This window comes from Staurois parvus, unplaced genomic scaffold, assembly GCF_062004578.1.
Source record: "Staurois parvus isolate SC_StPar_1 unplaced genomic scaffold, SC_StPar_1.0 ptg000397l, whole genome shotgun sequence".
Taxonomy (NCBI): Eukaryota; Metazoa; Chordata; class Amphibia; order Anura; family Ranidae; genus Staurois; species Staurois parvus.
This window is the reverse complement of record NW_028318193.1, coordinates 2,808,481-2,832,941: the sequence shown is the minus strand read 5'-3', so window position 1 is coordinate 2,832,941 and position 24,461 is coordinate 2,808,481. Positions and strand designations below refer to the sequence as shown.

At 41.6% G+C, this 24,461-nt stretch overlaps 1 pseudogene across 1 annotated transcript in view; it reads right to left on the bottom strand.

Moving 5' to 3' along the window:
• LOC149455323 (uncharacterized) overlaps positions 1–24,461 on the bottom strand; it is a 50,000-nt pseudogene that overhangs the window by 23,958 nt on the left and 1,581 nt on the right. The window contains exons 3-5 of the transcript XR_016314077.1: positions 21,781–21,859; positions 18,882–18,996; positions 12,938–13,122 (exon numbers count right to left, since the gene is read on the bottom strand). The product of XR_016314077.1 is annotated as an uncharacterized LOC149455323 (transcript). The remainder of the gene's footprint in view (positions 1–12,937; positions 13,123–18,881; positions 18,997–21,780; positions 21,860–24,461) is intronic.

Genomic DNA, 24,461 nt, shown 5'->3' with positions numbered 1-24,461 from the left:
GCAACTGTTACTGGTAGGTTGCAGTGACCACTTTCTTCTTGTTTAGGACTAAAAGCTGGTAGCTAGTTAAAAGTGGTTGAATTTGCAGGAAATTAATATTTGTATGACTTTATGAGCTAGATTTATACATTTCTCAAGTGTGATTGCTCCACAATGATCAGTTTTTCACCACATGGATTTTATTATTTGTTTGTTTCTACAGTGAAGGAAATAAGTGTTTGATCCCCTGCTGATTTTGAATGTTTGCCCACTCACAAAGAAATTATCAGTCTAAAAATCGAATGGTAGGTGTATAGTAACACTGAGAGACAGAATAGCAAAAAAAAAATTCAAAAGAAATACATGTCTAACAAATTATGCACCGATTTGCATGTTCATGAGGGACATAAGTATTTGATCCCCTATCATTCAGCAGGATTTCTGGCTACCGGGTGGCTTTCATACAGGTATCAAGCTGAGATTAGAAGCAGACTCTTAAAGGGAGTGCTGCTAATCTCATTTTGTTACCTGTATAAAAGACACCTGTCCACAGGAGCAATCAAACAATCGGATTCCAAACTCTCCACCATTGTAAAGACCAAAGAGCTGTCCAAGGATTTCAGGAACAAGATTGTAGACCTACACAAGGCTGGACTGGGCTACCAAACTATTGCCAAGCAGCTTGGTGAGAAGGTGACAACAGTTGGTGCAATCATTCGCAAATGGAAGAAACACAAAACAACTGTCAGCCTCCCTAGGTCTGGTGCACCATACAAGATCTCACCTGGATGAGGAGGAATACTAACTATGACCCCAAGAACACCATCCCAACTGTCAAACATGGTGGTGGAAACATTCTGCTTTGGGGGGGTTTTTCTGCTAAGGGGACAGGACAACTGCACCGCATCAAAGGCATGATGGACGGGGCAATGTACCATCAAATCTTGGGTGAAAACCTTCTTCCCTAGCCAGGGCATTGAAAATGGGTCGTGGATGGGTTGTTCCTAGCCAGTCTCTAGACCTTAATCTGATTGAAAATCTGTGAAGGGAGCTGAAAGTCGAGTTGCCAAACGTCAGCCACCAAACCTTAATGATTTGGGAGAGGATCTGCCAAGAGGAAAGGGCCAAAATCCCTTCTGAGATGTGCGCAAACCTGGTGGCCAACTACAGGAAACATCTGACCTCTGTGGTTGCCAACAAGGGATTTGCCATCAAGTACGAAGTCATGTTTTGTGAAGAAGATCAAATACTTATTTCCCTCATGAACATGCAGATCAGTGCATCATTTGTTAGACATGCATTTCTTTTGAATTTTGTGTTGCTATGCTGTCTCTCAGTATTACAATCCACCTACCATTTGAATTTTAGACTGATCATTTCTTTGTGAGTGGGCAAACATTCAAAATCAGCAGGGGATCAAATACTTATTTTCTTCACTGTGTATGGTCAATATCATGAATATAGAAATGTACCGTAAACTCAACTCTGCATTATTGGCTCTATAGGACTTTAAGGTTCTAAAGGCTGAAAGTTTTTTTACCTTCATGCATTCTATGCATGAAAGTAAAAAAAAACTTTCATTGTGCAGCTCCCCCACCACCCCCCTTATACTCACCTGAGCCCAATCCCCATCCAGTAATGTGCATGACAGCAAAAGCTCTCCCGGTCTCTGTTTCTCAGTGGCTGAGAGACAGCAACAGAAGCCATGTTATAGACACACAGAGGCAGCTCGGGAGTGAGCATGCATGACTGCCCCCGTAGCAAGTGGGTTGCTCTGGGGGCACTCATCAGTGAGGAGGGGCCTGGTGCGCCATCAGGGGCCCCAAGAAGAGGAGGATCAGAGCTGTTTTGTGCAAAACCATTGTACAGAGTAGGTAAGTATTTTGTTATTTATAAAAAAAATGGAACCTTTACAAATGCTTTAAATGATTTAGGCATCATGCATATACCATTTTAATATATGCTCATTCTTGCAGGATTATCATTTTATAAATAGTCTAGCATACCTAGTGGAGTACACTTTTGAATGATCAACAACAGTAAAGATGCTCATATAAGAGGCCGATGAAACACACAGGTCATCCAATTTGACAATCATTCTATGTGTGGAATACAAAGAACTGACCCACTAAATTCACATGAACATATTTTAGAGGGGATGGATAACAGAGTCATATGATGACCAGATCTGTCTATGCATTCACCATGCAGCTTTTTCTTCCCTTGTTCCCGCTGCTAGTTGTGATTGCAAGTTAAAAGACAAGTAGAAGGGGTCTGCCCCACCAATCTATCTGCAGTTTGCAGACTTGCTGGACAGATGTCATTTTATCTTGGCCTGGCCAATCAGGATGACAAGACTCTGAGCCCTGGTTCACACTGATGTGGTGCGGAATTTGCAGCATTTTCAGTGTGAATTGCACACCGCATCAAAATCGCACCCCGTTCATGCGAACCGATGCGGGTGTGTATGTTAACAACACCCCAAAATCGGTCTGCAAAACGGAGTGCGATGTTCAGAATCGAATTGCATAGGTGTGAATAACCATGCGATCCAATTCTAGTGCGGACCCAAAAAAGGGTCCTGCACCTTTTTGGTGCGGGTGCGGTGCGATTTGAGCCATACATAATGTATGGCTCCGATCGCACCGCACACAAATTGCATGTTATTTGCACAGGAATGAGGTGTGGTTCCTGTGAGAATCACATGTGATATACCGTACCGCATATATGTGAACCCAGGCTAAATGTTAAAAAACACCAGGTGAAGATGAGACTGTTGAAAAGGGCATCACAAAATAAGCATGTCATAATAATTTGCATATATGCTCAGCATACTTACACATTTTTGCAAAAGCCCCTGGAGGCCCCAACATTTCTAACAGTTTAATTCCACTTTAAAATTAGGCATACATCCAGAGATATCCCGCTGATGTTATCTGTATAGCTGTAGCATCTACATGTTCTAAACATTGACACCAAATTTGCATAAAATGGTAGGTATTCTCTGGCTGCATATATGGGCTTGAGATTCAGGGGGACCTCATTTACTTTTTTGTGCTGGTTGGTAGGCTGCAGTCTTTCCAGTGTAGCAGTATCAACTTATGTCAATTATTTAAAAGCATAGGTTACCTAAACAGTATTACCCACTTCAGCCTCTGCAACATGCCAGGTTGAAGGGATTATAACAGGATGATGCCTTCAGCTTTTTTTTTTCTGCCGGTGATGCACTTTTATGTAAAAGCAATCCTAGTGGCTAATTAGCTGCTGGATCACTTTTACAGGCGGTGGAAGGGGGTCTCACTGGGAAGCATGGGACTGAGGCCAGCAGTTCTGCCAGATGACCATAGAGGTGACCAAGGACTGGAATGTTCCCAGTCATCTCTATGGTCTAAGAACCTGGAAGCATTGAGTATTTTGTCATTTTGTCAAACTGACCTGGGTTTGATCCTATGCTTTGAAGGGCGGATGAGAGATCTGGGGTCTAAATAAGTTGACCTGTCACTGCTCCAGCTATCACAAAATATTCATCCCTTGTGAAAGCAATAAAAATGACAGTGTCAAAATAAAAAAATTAAATAAATAAGAAAATGAAAAAAAATTAAAGCACCCCTGTCCCCCTGTGCAGCAACCAGTCTTCCCATTCTACTCTGACCTCTAACATCAACAAGGCATTTTCGTCCACACAACTGCCGCTCACTGGATATTTTCTCTTTCAGACCATTCTCTGTAAACCCTAGAGATAATTGTGCATATAAATCCCAGTAGATCAGCAGTTTTTGAAATACTCAGATCAGCTAGTCTGGCACCAACAACCATACCTCATTCAAAGTCACTTAAATACCCTTTCTTTCCTTTTCTGATGCTTGGTTTGAACTTCAGCAAGTCATCTTTACTAGGTCTAGATGCCTAAATGCATTCAGTTGCTGCCATGTGATTGGCTGACTAGCAATTTGTGTTACCAAGGAACTGAACAGGTGTACCTAATAAAGTGGCAGGTGAGTTATTTATTTATATATATATATATATATATATATATATATATATATATTTGGTGCACTAGATGGGCAACAATGAACAATGAGACGACCCCCAAAAAGGAATGGTTTTACAGTTGAAGGCCACTGAAATTCTTTCCCCTTTCTTTTCTGACAGTTTTTCACTAGTTTTTCATTTGGCTAGCGTCAGTGTCACTACTGGTAGCATGAGGAGATACCTGGACCCTACAGAGGTTGCACAGGCAGTCCAACTCCTCCAGGATGGCATGTCAATACGTGCCATTTCCAGAAGGTTTGTATCACGTACCTAGTGATGGAGGTCAATGGAGAGAGGGCTTCCCTTGCGGCTAACTTCCGGACTCCCCTGAGAGTGGGACAGCGGGAGTCAGGCCCAAAGTTGCACAGGTCGCCTGTAGGAGTGCTGGTTGGTGGTCCACTCAGAAGCACAGCTGGTGCACGGATACAGGTCTGCAGACAGGAGGCGCCTGTGCGTGGTATGCAAGCCCTTCCGGGATTTAGATGTTTACTGGGTAGTCGGTTCAAGCCAAGGTCAGGTACAAGGTAAGGATCAGAGCAGACGTAGTCAGATGGGATAGTCAAGGTCATACACAGAGGAGAGAGAGAGTATCCATAAGCCAAGCCAAGCAAAGGTCAGATCAGGGGTAAAGCAGAGTAGACAGGTCCAGGAGCAAGCCTAGTCGGTATCAGGAAATCACAGGTCACAATCACAGGAAACAGGAAAAAGGCACGGGGAGCTAGAGATCATCCAGCGACTTGAGGAAGTGATGAGCCTCCTTATAAAGGCCATCTGGCACCAAACTGAGGCTGATGTGTGCTTCTGCGGCCATGCAGGGTACTGGCAGAAATGCCAGATCTTCCAGAACCTCTGCCGTGGACAGGACCCTGACAGTTTGCTGTGTCTCCCAGTACAATCTCAAGAGCATAGAGGAGATTTCAGGAGACAGGCATTTACTCCAAGAGAGCTATACAGGGCCGTAGAAGGTCCTTAACCCATCAGCAGGATTGGTATCTGCTCCTTTGTGCAAGGAGGAACAGGATGAGCACTGCCAGAGCCCTACAAAATGACTCCAGCAGGCCACTGGTGTGAATGTCTCTGACCAAACAATCATAAACAGACTTCATGAGGGTGGCCTGAGAGCCCGACGTCCTCTAGTGGGCCCTGTGCTCACTGCCTGGCAACATAGAGCTTGATTGGCATTTGCCATTTGAACACCAGAATTGGCAGGTCTGCCACTGGTGCCCTGTGCTTTTCACAGATGAAAGCAGGTTCACCATGAGCACATGTGACAAACATGAAAGGGTCTGGAGAAGCCATGGAGAATGTTATGCTGCCTGCAACATCGTTCAGCATGACTGCTTTGGTGGTGGGTTAGTGAAGGTCTGGGGAGGCATATCCATGGAGGGACGCACAGACCTCTACAGGCTAGACAATGGCACCCTGACTGCCATTAAGTATCGGGATGAAATCCTTGGACCCATTGTCAGACCCTGCACTGGTGCAGTGGGTCCTGGGTTCCTCCTAGTGCATGACAATGCCCGGCCTCATATGGCCAGAGTATGCAGGCAGTTCCTGGAGGATGAAGGAATTGATACCTTTGAATGGCCCCCACGCTCTCCTAAATCCAATAGAGCACCTCTGGAATATCATGTTTCCGTCCATCTGATGTTGCCAGGTTGCACCGCAGACTGTCCAGGATCTCAGTGATGCCCTGGTCCATATCTGGGAAAAAATACCCCAGGACACCATCCGTTGTCTCATTAGGAGCATGCCCGGCCCTGTCAGGCATGCATACAAGCACGTGGGGACCATACACACTACCGAGTACCATTCTGAGTTGCTGCAATGAAATTTCAGCAAAATGGACTAGCCTGCTGCATCATTTTTTCACTTTGATTTTTGGGGTGTCTTTGAATTCAATCCTCTGTAGGTTAATCATTTTCCTTTTCCATGAAACGATGGGGCATCCTTACGTTCCTAACACATTACCCAATCTATATCAGCATAGATGTCCAGCATGATATTTTTCCCCATTGAGATCTGATATGTTTTCAAAGTGTTATTTTAATCTTTTTGAGCAGTGTGTGTATATATATATATATATATATATATATATATATATATATATATATATATATATATATATACACATACATATACACACACACACACACACAGTTGTGCTCAAACGTTTGCATACTCTGGCAGAAATTGTAAAATTTTGGCATTGATATTGAAAATATGGCTGATCATGCCAAAAAATGCTCTTTCATTGAAGCATGATGATCATATGACGCCATTTCTTATCAAAAAGTTGTTTGACTTCTTTTTAAATCATAATGATAACAGAAATCACCCAAATGGCCTGGATCAAAAGTTTACATACCCTGGAATGTTTGCCCTTGGTACAGACATACAAGGTGACACACACAGGTTAAAATGCCAATTAGAGGTTAATGTCCCACATCTGTGGCTTTCTAAATTGCAATTAGTGTCAGTGTATAAATAGCCAATGAGTTTGTTAGCTCTTACGTGGAAGCACTGACTAGGCTAGATACTGAGCCATGGGGATTAGAAAAGAACTGTCAAAAGTCCAGCGTAACAAGGTAATGGAACTTTATAAAGATGGAAAAGAACATAAAAAGATGTCCAAAGCCTTGAATATGCCAATAAGTACTGTTAAATCACTTATTAAGAAGTTGAAAGTTTGATGATCTCTTGATACCAAGCCAAGGTCAGGTAGACCAAGAAAGATTGCAGCCATAACTGACAGAAGAATTGTCCAGGATTCAAAGAAAAACCCACATGCAACCTCAACAGAAATACAGGCTGCTCTGGAAAAAGACAGTGTGGTTGTTTTGAAGGAGCACAATATGATAACACTTGAACAAAAATGAGCTGCATGGTCAAGGTGCCAGAAAGAAGCCTTTACTGCACACAAAATGGCCTGGTTAGACATGTCAAGGTGTTGTCATGCATATTGTAACCAAGCTTTTTTGTGGCATTGGTGCAGTAAAAGCTTCTTTCTGGCACCTTGACCAAATAGCTCATTTTTGTTCAAGTATAACCGTATTGTACTCCTTAAAAACAACCACACCATCTTTTTCCAGAGCAGCCTGTATTTCTTTTGAGGTTGCCTGTGGGTTTTTCTTTGAGTCCCGAACAATTCTTCTGTCAGTTATGGCTGCAAACTTTCTTGGTCTACCTGACCTTGGCATCAAGAGATCCCCGAACTTTTCACTTCTTAATAGGTTATTTAACAGTACTGATTGGCATATTCAAGGCTTTGGACATCTTTTTATGTCCTTCTCCATCTTTATAAAGTTCCTGTCAGGGCTCCCGGGTATGACCAGAGGTGTGTGACTGACGCAGGGAAACGCAGACTTCAGATAAGTTATAAACAATTTATTAACACTAACAATACAAACATAAACGCAGTGCAATACTAAAACATAACACAGTGCAAACGAACCAAACCAAACCACCCACAGATAACAGTACATACAGTGCAAGCGTCGTCAGGCAGGCCGGGTAAATATCAATCGGGCAGGTAGGTACAGGGGGAGCAAGCGGAGAATAGTCAGGTCACGAGCAGGGTACAGCAACTAACAGGCAGGTAGGTACAGGGGGTCAGGCAGAGCATGGTCGAGGTCACAAGCCAGGGATCAGAACAGGAGAAGTCAGCAGAGGTCAGAATCAAGCCGAGTCAGCAACAAGACAGGGACAGGAACAGGAACAGGAGCAGGATGCAGGAACAAGATACAGGGCCCAGGAAAAACACAACACCAAGGCAGAGTCTGCAGGTCTGCAATGTCCCTTAAATACACCAGTATAATTAGTTCCAGGTGTTTGACTGGCTGCAAGGTTGAGTCTCTGATTGCTGGGAGCACCCGCTGGCCAGCCCCGGTACTGCAGCTCACAAGGCAGGTGAGTCCCACCATTGCTGGCCAGTCCATTCCTGACAGTTCAGTTACACAGGACTTTTGACAGTTCTTTTCTGATCCCCATGGCTCAGTATCTAGCCTAGTCAGTGCTTCCATGTAAGAGCTAACAAACTCATTGACTATTTATACACTGACACTAATTGCAATTTAAAAAGCCACAGATGTGGGACATTAACCTCTAATTGGCATTTTAACCTGTGTGTTCTGTCTCTCCAATCTAAGCATTGAAAGTGTGATCTCTGTAACTTACAGTTGTGTTGAGATAGCGATAACTCCAATCTTAGTTGAATGACACAGCCAGTGACTCAATCCAGAAGACATCTTGTAGATCTTGTGAAGTTTATTCCATAAACTGAGAGAATCTTACAACAATGAACATCGGATAGGTCAAAAGATCATAATGTGTCCTGCTTCATGACATGAGGCTAGAGCTGCAATGCATTTCTGGTAAAAAGGGTGGGCTATCTATACAGCATTAGCTAAACCAGAGGAAAGTTAGGAGCAGAGACAAAATATAGAGAACACTTAAATGCATATGACAGTCATGTGAAACATGACACCGTGTGTGTCACCTTGTGTGTCTGTACCAAGGCCAAACATTCCTGGGTATGTAAACTTTTGATCATGTCCATTTGGGTGATTTCTGTTATCATTATGATTTAAAAAGGAGCCAAATAACTATTTGATAAGAAATGGCTTCATATGATCATCATCCTTCAATGAAAGAGCATTTTTTGGCATGATCAGTCATATTTTCAATATCAATGCCAAAATTTCACAATTTCTGCCAGAGTATGTAAACTTTTGAGCACAACTGTATATAATGTCAGAATTGGCTGGGGGCTGAATTGATTAATCACTAACCAAGAACAAATATGCAGATAAGGACTTCTGACTTTACTTTGACTTTCTTAATATGCATACCTGCTCCAGATCAGTGACTGAGAAAGTATTGAAGGCAGAAGGTCAGTATAACAGCCAAGCAACTAGCATTTTCAAAAGAAATTCACCAATGGCAGCCCTTATGAAGGTAGAAAGGTCTGCTTTAAATTTATCAGCTTAAACACTAGAACAGTGGTACAAAGCTAGGGCTGCAAGAACACAATCCCCAAATGTGGGTCAACATTTGAAGACAAAGATTTAAGATTTCCTTCTTTGGTGTGCTTGCTGGCCTAGGGGAGGAAAGAGAAAAAAAAAAAAAAAGAAGGAGCAGAAATCCACTCCTGCTACCCGCATGTACATACATCAGTGCACATTATACATAGAAACCAGTTTTTTTAAAAACCTTACCACAAATTGATATGATTGAACGGATTTCTTTTACAAGTATTTTTAAAATTATTGAAATTTCTTTAAGTACAAAAGCACTGCGTTTGTGGATAAGCAGTGTTTAAAGTGTAAAGTGTTGCATTTTCATTTTTTAAAATAACAAACATGTTAAACTTACCTGCTTTGAGCAATGGTTTTGCACAGAGCAGCCCCAGCCCTCCTTTTCTAGGGTCCCCCACCAGTGCTGTCTGCTCCTCCCCCCATAGAAATCCACTTGCTATGGGGACACTCAGGTGTGCTTGCTCCTGGGCTGGCTCTGTGTGTCCACTGACATACAGAGCACATCTCGGCCTTGCCTCTTGCTCCCTTCTCACTGGCTGTAATTGGCAGGAGCCAATGGCTACCACTGACTTTCTGTCCAATGAGAAGAGAGAGAGCCAAGAGAGCCACTGTTCCCGTGCTCATCGCTAGATTGATCGCTAGGGCTCAGGAAAGTAATAGGGGGAGAGGGGGGCTAGCACACTGAAGGTTTTTTACTTTTAAGGTAAAAAACCTTTAGGCTTTAGAACAGCTTTAGGAAAAAACTACAAATCAGATCTTAACAGCTTACTTTCTTTATATTTGTGGTAAGGAGTTAGCACTCATGAAAGTTGCAGTTTGGTGCTACTCCCACTGCTGACCTTGCTGCCATAAGCACTTATAACAGGAGCATATATAGTAATTTTACGGGTTTTTTTTTAGATAAACTTGAAAATATCAGCTCATTGTAAATAATCAGTACATCTTTAGGTTTCAAAGACATTTTGATTATGTATTATTTGAAATTGTATACTATATCTACAAGTGGGTAGTTATATTGGTTACCTTTGTGATGAAGACTCAGCTTCTTGCTTTACAGTGCATCACAATAGCTGTGCTTTACACGCAGCTGACTCACTGAAAACAATGCACTCCCTGTGTGACTGATATCTTATCTCAACTGTTGTAAAGAGGCACACAGCACAATTGAACTGTGCCACTGAGTTCTCCTTAGTGGCTAATCTACAAATATTTGCATTTAATAAGATAACAATATAATATTTTACATGCAAGATCATGAAAAACTAATATAAATGAAAAAGTCTTTTAAAGCTAAACTGAGGGCAGATATGAAACACAGAATGTAATGCAATGTTACATTAATTAAAAATAAATATATTTTAAATGCAATTTAAATTTGTCTTGATATCACTCTTTTGTAATCCCCTGTTCAGTAGGAGAAGGAAGGTCAATACACTGAGCCTATGTACACAAGCCCTAAATCTTTGCACAGGCTGGACAAATTTATTAGAAACGCTTCGGCAGATAGTTTTGTATTTTAACTGTGAAATTAGCTAGCTAGAGTCCAAATTTAAAGTTACTGTAAAAATATATTTTTTAAATTAAATTAAAAAAAAAACATTAAATTAGAAAAATCAGTTAAATAAAAAAAATTATATACTTACCTGCTTTGTGCAAGTTTATTGCACGGAGCATTCCCTTACCCCCTCTGCTGGAGTCCCCCAGTGCTCTCGACTGAGCAAGCCATAAACTGAGCGGGCAGAGTCGGGCTGTGTGCTTCCATAGTGGGGCAACAGATGGTGGGGCATTTTTACCCTAATGCATAGTTCTGCAGTGTGTAATTTTAACTCTCCGCCCCCTGTTTTCTGAAAGCGCAAATGCGCTTTATAAATTCTGGTCTTTGAACAGATATAGAGAAGAGAACACTGCAGATAACTTATGTAGGAGTATTTGTTTAATCTCTATGTATTTATTACCTGAGGCCAGTCACTTCATTTGGTAAATGTAAGGGTTTACAATCACTTTAACCGCCTCCCACCCGCCATATAGTACAATGACGGGCGCAATGCGGTTCTATCGTTCTGGGAAGACGTCATATGACGTCCTCCCATTCTAACCGCGCATGCGTGGCGATCGGCGGTGCGCTGTGTCCCTCGGACACAGCGGATCACCGATCAACAGAAAAAGCCGAACATGTCGGCTCGGTCATGTGATCAGTTGTGTCCAATCACAGCTGATCGCATGTGTGACGGAAGCGTAGGCCGGAGAGAACACACAAAGAAGATGGTAAACACACAAAGCTTTATTGAACTATGGAAGGCACTCAATCGGGGCAGCTCTTGGCACTCCGCAACATGTGGCTTGTAGGGACAATCACGGTAAGCGAGCTCACGGGGACTCAACGGGACCTTGACTATAGGACCTGGCCTCAGCACAGCTCCCACACACAGCTTTCTAGGGACAACAGCAGCCTCACAGGGACACAACGGGACTTTGGCTGTGGGGCCTGGCCTCAGCACAGCTCCCACACAGCTTTCTAGGGACAACAGCAACCTCACGGGGACACAACAGGACTTTGGCTGTGGGGCCTGGCCTCAGCACAGCTCCCCAGCAGTGCCACATGTCAGTGTCCATCAGTGCCAGCTGTCAGTGCTCATCCATGCCACCTGCCAGTGGCCATCAGTGCCACATTTCAGTGCCTACCAGTGCACATCAATTCCACATATCAGTGCCCATCTGAGCTGCCTTTCAGTGTCACCCATCAGTGCCACCCATCAATGCCAGTCAGTGCCACCTATCAGTGCTGCCAATCAGTGCCACCTATCAGTGCCAGTCAGTGCCGCCTATCAGTGTGCATTAGTGCCGCCTAACAGTGCCAGTCAGTGCCCCCTATCAGTGCCTTATATGAGTGCTGCCTTTCAGTGCCCATCAGTGATGCCTGTCAATGCCCATCAGTGCCACCTACCAGTGCCTCCTCATCAGTGCCACCTATCAGTGTCCATCAGTGCAGCCTATCACTGCCCATCACTGCAGCCTCATTAGCGCACATCAGTGAAGGAGAAAAATCACTTATTTACAAAATTTTATAACAAAAACAAAGAAAAAACTTTTTTTGTTTTTTTCTAAATTTTCAGTGGTTTTTGGTTTGTTAAGAAAAAATAAAAACCCAGAGGTGATTAAATACCACCAAAATAAAGCTCGGTCACAAAAATAATGATAAAAATGTCATTGTCATTCAAAGTGCAACAGCGCTGAAAGCTGGAAATTGGCCTGGGCAGGAAGGAGGTATAAGTACCCTGTAGGCTAGTGGTTAATGCATTAAAGTGGAACTACACTGTATATGAGCAACACAAGCCGAAAGTGCTATTTATTTCATTTTTAATATTCAATGCAAACTCCCCCATCCAACCATGTCTGCATGCTTTATTTTGCTCAGAAATCACTTGGAAAAACACCCTCCTAGCATTTCTGGCCATGGCCATCTTGAGTAAGTGCTAGTGAATCATGTAGCAATTACTTCCTGGAATACATCTGCCCTTAGCTCAGGCATGCACACAGGAGGGTGTGTTTAGCTGAGAAAACTCCTCTTCCCCTTCTAAAGACTCCTGGAATGACATGATTTGCGTAGGCATGGAAACCAGGAAGTGACTAAAGAAATGTAAAAAAAACTGTTTAAAACAAGTAAATATGATATACTTTACTATCTATTTAGTAATACTAGCAGCATAAGGATTTAAAATAGTCAATGTTGATTGAGACAGTGAAGTAAATCTTTATGGTACAAAATGTCTTGACTTTAGAACCACTTTAAAACATGCACTCACTAAAAATATACCAACTTTCCCATTAAAGCAAATATGACTCTGAGGCCCCATGTTGACTGTAAACGTGTAAATACTGGTTGTGCATACCTGTGTCTGAAGAACTTGCACTTTTTGGTTAGTGTTGGCTAAGCTGAGAATCTCTCGGTCAAGCTCCTGTTTGCTGTGCAGTATTTCCATCTCCTTATGTGCAATCTGTCTGTTAGTGAGCTCTTTTGTCTTCTTCATTTGAACAATCTCCTCCAGCAACTGTTTTTTTCCTTTAGAATGAGAAGCTAAAAAGACAATGCAAAACCCGCTTATTTATAACCATCAGTTACTACCATTGTCTCACTCTTCAATAGTGTTAATAAAGATAGAAGCTAGAGAACAAAACACAAAGATGTGACCTCTATTTTTAATCTAAATGTTGGAAATAGTATGTCTCTCTGGTAGATAAGAGGACTGAGTAATGGCAAATGTTTGTGCTGTGTAACGTGTTTTCCACATTAACAAATAGGTTTCAATCTTGTTCAGTATAGCACTGCATAGAGCAATGATAGTATACAAAGTGCAGTAATCAATACTAGTAAGGTTTAACTTTACTGTAGTGAGATCAGTAAAATATGAATACTGATTGGTTGCTGCAATGTACTGTACAGTGCACACTTGTCAGGCTATTAGTGGTATAATTCAAATACTGTAATTATTTATACTTACCTGTAAGTTCCATATCTCGGAGTACAGTACAACACACAGGCAAAGTATTCGAAGGCCCTGTATTACAGGCTCATACCTTCAGGTGACTGGTTACTGTAAAGATTTTGGGGACACGCCCAGGGCACCTCACCTGCTTCACTTCATGATTCCTCAGTTTTGTAGTCCTGTTTGGTCTTGTGCTGTACTCCAAAATATGGAATTTACAGGTCATAATTTCTCCTGGGAGGTTCTCACGCAATGAATGAGAGAGATGGGTAACAACTAGGCAAACAGAACTATGCCATCAGGCCCAATAACGACACGGGTCAACATACCCAACTTCAGAGAGCCACTAAAAGAAACTTGTGGCTGAAAGCTGCATCTGCAGAAGTTTGGTCATCCACCTGCTAGAACTTTGAAAAGTATGAACGGAAGACTAGGTGGTGACCTTGCACAGATAGCCTACAGATTTGGCTAGATGCCAAAATGCCCTGGAAACTCCCACCGATCTGGTGGAATGGGCACATAAAAAGCACAGGAGGAGATTTGTCCATGAAAATGTCAGCTCTAGAAATCAGATTTTGTACCCATCGGTGGACTTGGAGGCAGGGCGTCCCTTGCAAGGTTCTGGGGACAGTACAAATAGGAAACCTGTCTATCTGACCAAGGCTGAGCTTTAAGATAGACTGTAATGTTTCTGAATATGTCTAGACAATGAAATTAGGTTTCTTTTGGATGCTTTGGAACTGGGCATAAGGATGTTAGGCCTCATTGAGGTGGAAGACTGATACCACCTCGCAAAGAAAGGATTGTCTCTGACGTAAGACAACATTGCCTTGCTGAAGTATGAGAAACGTCTCCTTACAGGAGAGAGACACACCAACTCAGGGACATGTCTGACCAGTGTGTTTAAATAACAACCAAAAGGATACTTTGCAGTAGAGGTTATCTAAGGGAATATCCCTAATGAGTTCTGAGAATGGTTTCTGCAGAGAACCAAGTTGAGATCCCACGGAAGCAATAGAGTGTTAATGAGAGATACACCCTGAAGAAAAGTTTTTACAAGGGACAGTGAAGCAAAAGGTCTTTGAAAGAGGATGGAGAAGGCCAAGATCTGTTCTTCAGAGTGCTTACGGCCATGTTCTGGTCAAGACCTGATTGTGGGAAGACCAGAATGCAAGGCCTGGAGTAACCTCTATGCTTGAACTGTCTGTGTTCAGACCAGGTGAAGGAGGATTTCCAGGTACAGTAGTAGTTCTTCCTGTAAGTGTTTTTTCTTGCTTTTAAATTGAAAAATAAGAAAGAAGTTTGCGCCAAGCTTCTCTGGACAAAGGCAACACAGCTGTGGTTACTTCAGCCAAACATTTGGTACTATATGCTAACATATAACATATTTTGTAACTGCGCTCTTACCCAACCCTCAAAAAATATACTTAAAAAATACAGTGAATCCAAATTATATAATCAATAAATACCTACAAACATAAATGCATCAAATGACAGATATTCCATAAACATCAGCGTAACAATTATATCCAAGTGTTCCGTAGTCAAAGTTTCATAAATTCCTCAATTCATGTGTATCAATTTTAAGTGCAATGAATAAATATATAAATAAAAATGTATCACAGTACAATAAAACAGGTTCATCAATGTGCAAATATGAAAATGAATAATCCAGTGTCTTTATGCAAGAAAGCCCACCAAAAATGCAATAAACCAAAACTGCATCAAAGGGCAAATACAAAATAAATAACCCACGTGACTTTATGCAACAAAGTCCTCCAAGAAACAAAATGCCACTGTGCTGCGTTGTGCAAAAAACTTTTCCTTAGTGCCCTTAATGCACCATGTGTGCAGCACCTTCACACACATACTCGACAGTAATTGAATGAGATATCCTCAGTGTCCAGATTAACACATACATATGTAAAGGCAATTGTTTTTATATGTGTGTGTCATCTAAAGCAGGTGTAACAGGATCCAACTGAGGCAGAGAAATTGGAGTAGGGGAAAAGGCATGGTGTTTTTGGTCTCTATTAAAGCTTTACTTGTCCAAGGAATTGTGACATAGATGCAGAAAAGTTTGCTTTTGTCAGGTAGGGTGCTTATTGCATTCTTGAAATACAGCTACAGTGGGGATCGAAAGTTTGGGCACCCCAGCTAAAAATTTGTATTAATGTGCATAAAGAAGCCAAGGAAAGATGGAAAAATCTCCAAAAGGCATCAAATTACAGATTAGACATTCTTATAATATGTCAACAAAAGTTAGATTTTATTTCCATCATTTACACTTTCAAAATAACAGAAAACAAAAAAATGGCGTCTGCAAAAGTTTGGGCACCCTGCAGAGTTAATATCTTGTACTGCCCCCTTTGGCAAGTATCACAGCTTGTAAACGCTTTTTGTAGCCAGCCAAGAGTCTTTCAATTCTTGTTTGAGGTATCTTTGCCCATTTTTCCTTACAAAAGTCTTCCAGTTCTTTGAGATTTCTGGGCTGTCTGTCACACACTGCTCTTTTAAGGTCTATCCATAGATTTTCAATTATGTTGAGGTCAGGAGATTGTGAAGGCCATGGCAAAACCTTCAGTTTACGCCTCTTGATGTAATCCCCGTGGATTTCGAGGTGTGTTTAGGATCATTATCCATTTGTAGAAGCCATCCTCTCTTTAACTTCAGCTTTTTTACAGATGGCATCAAGTTACCATCCAAAATTTGCTGAAATTTTATTGAATCCATTTTTCCTTCTGCTCGTGAGATGTTCCCTGTGCCACTGGCTGCAACACAACCCCAAAGCATGATTGATCCAACCCCATGCTTAACAGTTGGACAGAGGTTCTTTTCATTAAATTCTGTGCCCCTTCTTCTCCAAACATACCTTTGCTCATTCCGGCCAAAAAGTTCAATTTTAACCTCATCGGTCCACAGAACTTGTTTCCAAAATGCATCAGGTTTGTCTATATGTTCACTTGCAAAGTTCAAACGATGATTTTTGTGGTGAGGACGTAGAAGAGGTTTTCTTCTGATGACTCTTCCATGAAGACCATATTTGTACAAGTATCTCTTTATAGTGGAATAGTGTACCACAACTCCAGTGTCTGCCAGATCTTTCTGGAGGGATCGTGCAGTCAAATGTGGGTTTTGAATTGTTTTTCTCACAATCCTGCGAGCTGTTCTGTCTGATATTTTTCTTGGTCTTCCAGATCTTGCTTTAACTTCCACTGTTCCTGATGACTGCCGTTTCTTAATTACATTCCGAACAGAGGATATCGACATCTAAAAACGCTTTGCTATCTTCTTATAGCCTTCTCCAGCTTTGTGAGCGTCAACTATTTTCAGTTTCAGTTTTCTAGACAACTGCTTAGAAGAACCCATGGTGCTGATTGTTGGGGCAAGGTCAGATGAGTCTGGGCATTTAAAACCTTTGAGATTGACATAACCTGGTCTTCCCAGACGATGATTGAGAACAATCCATGACACTGGCAGGTCTCAGCTTGGCAAAGGGGGCAGTGCATGCTATAAATTCTGCAGGGTGCCCAAACTTTTGCAGACGCCATTTTTTTGTTTTCTGTTATTTTGAAAGTGTAAATGATGGAAATAAAATCTAACTTTTGTTGACATATTATTAGAATGTCTAATCTGTAATTTGATGCCTTTTGGAGATTTTTCCATCTTTCCTTGGCTTCTTTATGCACATTTATACAAATTTTTAGCTAGGGTGCCCAAACTTTCGATCCCCACTGTAGAATAAGATGCAGAGGCCTGTGCTAGAGCCAGCTCCTGCTCCAATGCAAGGAACGCATCGTCAACGAGGTTAAGTGTTGTGGGGGCCTTTGGCAAGGAGAATATTTGTCTTTGGTTTTGCAATAGCTACCTTTCGCCTGGGTTCTGCTTCAGCTACGTATGAGGGTATTCCCCTATAGGGTACTCATGGAGTAGGGTGCAGCATATACAGTAAGCAAATCCATGTGTAACTAGAATAGATTGATAATGTTACAATGCTGTTAAGTAGCTCCAACACCTTGTCTTTCTTGGAAGAAAGTAGTAAATGTAAACATCCTATATTCTGTAATGAGCTTTTTCTTACTGATTTGCTACTCAGTAAAAGATTTAATGGAATTATTCAGTACAAATCCCCTGATGAAGCCATGTGATATGTGATGCAATGCGTTGGATGGAAATGGAGTTCCGAGAGTGATTTTTGGTACTTACATTCCGTGTAATGAATGCAACATTACTTTTTATTGTACGTGAGTGCAATTACTTTAATAGAAAGGGTTGTTTTATTTACTACACTAGATTCCTAATGTACTCTTGAGCCTATTGTAGTGAACACGCTGAACCCCCCCTTACCCCAAAGGGGAATGCACATATAAGAGGCTTGATGTGCCCAAACACAGGAGAATGACATCTGATATATTGGGTATCCTGGGAAAGGGGTGACCTATGTGCATTGTGACCCATGTTTATGTGGGTCATAATCTGGAGGTGAGGGCACAATTCACATAGAGGTGGAGCAAGTTACTTCATATGTTGATGTGCAGTACTGGAGGTTTTGGTTACAAAATCCATTGATAAGAGGATAAAAAAGACTTCACAGTTATGCAGGCCATAGACAGGTAGTTTATCGGCCGAATTTTCGTCCGCACACAAAAAAAAAACAAACAAAAAAAAAAAACCAAAAAAACCCCCAAAAAAACCCCCCAAAAAAATAAAAAAAAAATCGGCCGATATTCGCGCCGTTGGTGGGGCCAGCCCGTTGGCCATTTTTTGCGGATCTCCTCATTTATTTTTATCGGTCATGCTGGAAAATTGGTGGAAGCGTCGGCAACGGGGCCGACCGATTTTTCGTTTATCGGCCGAATGCCCGTCTATGGCCTGCTTTACTCTTTTACATTTGGACTTTATTTGTCACATACTGTTTAATGTGTCTATTATTACAGTACTGGAGCTGTGGGTTCACAAAAGATAAGGATTTATTAATACAATTCATTGATAAGAGGATATTCAAGATTTCAGAGTCAAGCTTTTTTATATCTGAACTTTGTTACATACTGTTTCATTGTGTTTATTGTTGCAGCATTGGAGTTTTAGGTTCACAGGAGATTAATATTAACTAATGAGTCAAGTGTCATTGAATATTTGTATTTTATTTTTTTTTTTATTTATCGTATATATCAGAGACGAATTTGAGTTCTTTGGCACTATAATATTATAGTAATACAAAAAGAAGTGTTTACATTTTCTATTTAGAGTAGCATTCAGTAGACTGAGGAGTATTTTTTACCCAGGCCTCCACAGAAAAAAAGCTTTCTTCCTTATTAAATGTAATTTAATTAAATATAGAATCAGTTACCTTCAGCTTCTCTGATCTGCCCTTTCACATGTTCTAGATCGCGCTGCAGCATTAGTGAATTTGCATCTTTACGTTTCACTTCAAGCTTCAATCCTTCACCCTCTGATCGAAGGTCCTAAGAAAAATGGTAACAGTATAACTCTACTTGTTTTACAGCAAAACTATCTTCCCTGTCCTAGACTGCACATACCTTTAAAATGTTTAGGCACTCCATTGGAACTACCACCCATCCATCCTTCTGTTCAATGTCTTACAATACTCCTTACAAATTTTATCTAGTGTTCTCTGATCGTACCAGTGTCACTTGCTTTACTTAGTATTGTCCTGTACTTGACTTCACAGATGGCTGGTGAAAATGTAACTGCAGATCTCTGTCACATGAAAACCAAGGAAGGGGTACTTTCTATTCTTACTACATAGAGGAGCCTGAAATAGGCAAAGGACTTCGAATTTGCTTGTTTTTGTAGCTACAACATTTGACATTATGCCTACACTCACTGGGGATCATTTACAAAAGGAATAGAGCCTGTTCACTTGTAAAAATGAATGTTTACTGAGCTTAGTAAATAAAGTGACACGTGTATTTACTACCAAAAATGACCAAAACCTTTTCTAACATGATTGTCTTCTGGGTCAGGAAGGTAATGTGGTGAGTGATGTGTGCTGCACCCAATAGCAGGTGTGCTTAAGACTCAGGACTGCAATTCTCAGGAGTGCATATCGCACAGAGTGCGGGACTCAGGAGTGCATATCGCACAGAGTGCGGGACTCAGGAGTGCATATCGCACAGAGTGCGGGACTCAGGAGTGCATATCGCACAGAGTGCGGGACTCAGGAGTGCATATCGCACAGAGTGCGGGACTCAGGAGTGCATATCGCACAGAGTGCGGGACTCAGGATCACACAGAGTGCGGGACTCAGGATCACACAGAGTGCGGGACTCAGGAATGCATATATCACACAGGGTGCAGGACTCAGGATCACACAGAGTGCGGGACTCAGGAATGCATATATCACACAGGGTGCAGGACTCAGGATCACACAGAGTGCAGGACTCAGGATCACACAGAGTGCAGGACTCAGGAATGCATATATCACACAGGGTGCAGGACTCAGGATCACACAGAGTGCAGGACTCAGGAATGCATATATCACACAGGGTGCAGGACTCAGGATCACACAGAGTGCAGGACTCAGGAATGCATATATCACACAGGGTGCAGGACTCAGGATCACACAGAGTGCAGGACTCAGGATCACACAGAGTGCAGGACTCAGGAATGCATATATCACACAGGGTGCAGGACTCAGGATCACACAGAGTGCAGGACTCAGGATCACACAGAGTGCAGGACTCAGGAATGCATATATCACACAGGGTGCAGGACTCAGGAGTGCGTATCGCACAGGGCTCAAGAGTGCATAACACTTAGAGCTCAGCAGTGCATATTGCACAGGGCCCAGGGCTTAGGAGTGCGTATCACACAAGGCAAAGGACTCAGGCAGTGCATACTGCACATCATGCATATTACACATGGTGCAGGATTCAGCAGTGTGTATCACACAGTACATAGCTCTCCCCCACCCCTCCTTTTCCCACAGCACAGACAGTACAAAGCTCTCCCCCACTCCTCTCTTTTATCCAGTATAGAACCCTATAAGAACGTGGCTGTAATGCCCTTTTTCATGCTTTATGAATTCCCTTATTATATTTCCTTTGGGAATATATGGTGCGGTACTTAGCTATTATCATTCACAGAAATGATGTAAAAAAAAAAAAAAAAAATCAGACACTGTACAATTGATACCAAAAATCAAATCTATCACATATAAAAGGAGGATGAGTCCATTTATTCTGCCACTGCAGAATAATGAGCAGGGTTAAACTGGCTGCTTTGATGATTTCTATTTAAAAGAGGACTTGTACTATTACAATAGCAGCCTCAGACAGACATCTTTAATGCGTGGCATGATATACTGTTATAATAAATGGTAAAAGATGTGCTTAGATGTGCTGCTCCTCTTGGCTTCTTCTGGTGCCAGTCACCCTACAAAACAAACCCTGAGAGATTAGTCAAGTCATCGGGATGAATAACTCTTCGTCCACCTCCTCCTGAACTTCATACTCCTAAACTTCATGGCTGAGATTACATGAGGAATATCTCAGCATGTGTCTGATACAGGAACAGGGCTTTGAGCAGTGGCTTCTTAGCACATTTTTTACCTCTTTATACTAGGGCAGGGCAGTTAGGATGGGCATGGTTTGTATAGCTTTGTTCAAAGTCTGCTTTTAACTCTATTGCAGAAAGCTGCATAGAGTTGGGAGAACAGCATACTGCAGAAAAAAAATATGTACAATATGTTTGCTTACATAACATTTTAAAATATAATATCCACTCAACAAATCAGATTCTAATATTCAGCAGAAAAAAATTATCAGTTTATATGAAAAAAACAAACAAAAAAGACTGATATAGTGAGACTTTCATGGTACGCAAATTATTTAAACAAGCATATGCTGTTAAAGGTTTATTATATATATTGTGATCAGACCATAATATAAGATATATAAGACAAATCATACAAAGACAAATATATTTTTGATTTGTAAATGACTGCATGTACAGTATTTGTAATGGGACAGGGCCATGTTGGAAGCAATAATTGTGATACTGATGCAATAATCCCAGATAGGCATTTTATATGTCTTATTTTGTATTAATTTTGGGGTGTAGGTACTAGTGATGTAAGGCCATCCACACTAGAATTCCAATCTGATATATAAAATGATCAATTATATAGCTTACTTTACAGGTCATGATCATTCACATATATACCCTAGAAGTATGGGCTTTACTGTATATTTACTATAAATAAAGTAAAAAAAATTGTTTATTACCATCAATGTCCTGAGAAGGTGCTCTGCCTCCATGGTGAGTTGTGGTGAAAGTACTTTGGCCTTTTTAGTCTGCCCACGAGTGAAAATCTGGAGTTAAGAATAAGCTCTCTAATAGTAAGTTATTTGACCAATCTATTTTCTTTTTCTTACTAAAGTAAAAATTAGCTAGTATACTAATACTAATAATAAATGATTATTTATACACACACTATATTGCCAAAGTATTGGGACGCCTTTCTTTACACGCAAATGAACTTCAATGGCATCCCAGTCTTAGTCTAAAGGGTTCAATATTGAGTTGGTCCACCCTTTGCAGCTATAACAGCTTCAACTCTTCTGGGAAGGCTGTCCACAAGGTTTAGGCGTGTATCTATGGGAATGTTTGACCATTCTTCCATAAGCGCATTTGTGAGGTGAGACACTGCTGTTGGATGAGAAGGCCTGGCTCGCAGTCTCTGCTCTAACTCATCCCAAAGGTGTTCTATTGGGTTGAGGTCAGAACTCTTTGCAGGTCAGCCAAGTTTATCCACCCCACACACACTCATCCATGTCGTTATAGACCTTACTTTGTGCACTGGTGCGCAGTCATGTTGGAACAGGAAGAGGCCATCCCCAAACTGTTCCCACAAAGCTGGGAGCATGAAATTGTCCAAAATGTCTTGATATGCTGATGCCTTAAGAGTTCCCTTCACTGGAACTAAGGGGCTAAACCCAACCCCTGAAATACAACCCCACACCATAATCCCCCCTCCACCAAACTTTACACTTGGCACATTGCAATTAGGCAAGAATCGTTCTCCTGGCAACCGCTAAACCCAGACACGTCCATCAGATTGCCAGACAGAGAAGCGTGATTCGTCACTCCAGAGAACACATTTTCACTGCTCTAAAGTCCAGTGGTGGTGTTACACCACTGCATCTGACGCTTTGCATTACACTTGGTGATGTAAGGTTTGGATGCAGCTGCTCAGCCATGGAAACCCATTCCATGAAGCTCTCTACACACTGTTGCTTTGCTAATCTGAAGGCCACAGGAAGTTTGGAGGTCTTTAGCTATTGACTCTGATGATAGCTGGTGACTTCTGCGCACTGCACTTCAGCATGCGCTGACCCTGCTCTGTCATTTTATGTGGCCTACCATTTCGTGGCTGAGTTGCTGTTGTTCCCAGTTGATTCCACTTTGTTATAATACCACTAACAGTTGAATGTGGAATATTTAGTAGCCAGGAAATTTCATGGATGGACTTATTGCACAGGTGGCAACCTATCATGGTACCATGCTTGAATTCACTGAGCTCCTAAAAGTGACCCATTCTTTCACAAATGTTTGTAGAAGCAGTCTGCATGCCTCAGTGCTTGCTTTTTTTTACACCTGGGGCCATTGGAACACCTGAATCCAATGATTTGCATGGGTGTCCCAATACTTTTGGCAATATAGTGTGTGTGTATATATATATATATATATGTATAAACAAAAACATAGATTGGAATGGTTGCAACATCCATTTTCCTTTTTTCAGGCTTCCATGAGTCAACAGCCAAAGACATCACAGGAGAGTTGGATGTATTGGCCAAGTTGAATTATGATTGTGACCTTTTGGGTAAAAGTATGTAAGTTTTTGGGTTAACCAAGTGTGCACATTTATGGAAGAATCAAGGAGAGAATGCAGCCAACCTGGCAGCAAGAAGGGAGCACAGCCAACCACTGCTTGTCCTAGAGGAGCCAAAAGCGATCAAGAGTTTCACTGTTGCTGATAGATCTTCTCCAAAGTCATTCACCTGGGAGTTTCTGCTATACCCATAAAACCACTAAAGTTAGCTTCCATAACCATTTCACATGTATAGCCTGTTTAAAAAGTAGGGAAAGGCTGCTTGCAGTGGTTAGCTGACACCTTTGGGTTCCTGCACACTGCCTCTGATCGCCTTTAGGTGGCTCCAGAGTGCCCAACATCTGACTGCACCGTAATGCAAAATTCCAACCACCTTACTGGTTGACATCTATGGAACATCTGTTTTCCACCTCACTATATCCTTACTATTTACCTTGTTCTGTGTTGGGTTGGAAGGGTCAAAGCACCTTGTCCCCCCATGCATACACACAAATCCAAACACGTGCATAGGTCCAGCATGTGTATGTAAACAATGATTGGACCATACATGAGGTATTGGTGCGAATGTCAGATTGAGAGCAATAATTCTAGGGCCATAATTCATAGTTAAAACTAAACTGATAACCTGTAAAGGCTTTTAAAGCGTAAAAAAATAGAAAAAGTATAGCTTTGTTGCCAACTATAAGTCTTGCCATGTTTGGTATCTATTTATGTGATGCAACATCATCTTTTAAATTGTATCAAAAATATTTTAGCGTATTTTTCTCCTGAAAATTTAAATTGATAAATGGCTGTGTAAATATTGTGCAACAAATTTTATTCTCCAGGGCCCCTGCTTTTAGAAAATATGTAATGATTGGGAGTTTTAAGCAACTCTCCATCAAAAAATGCTGATTTTAACCACTTGCCAGCTGCCTTATAGCAGATGTACTACGCAAAATGATGTGTATATATATACGTGAATTGCATTTTTGGGTAGGGGGCATGCATGCACCGCCCTACCCTTGCCGCTATTGGCTACTGGGGATATCAACCACCGGGTCCTAGTTGGCAATTCCCAGCCGGAACTCG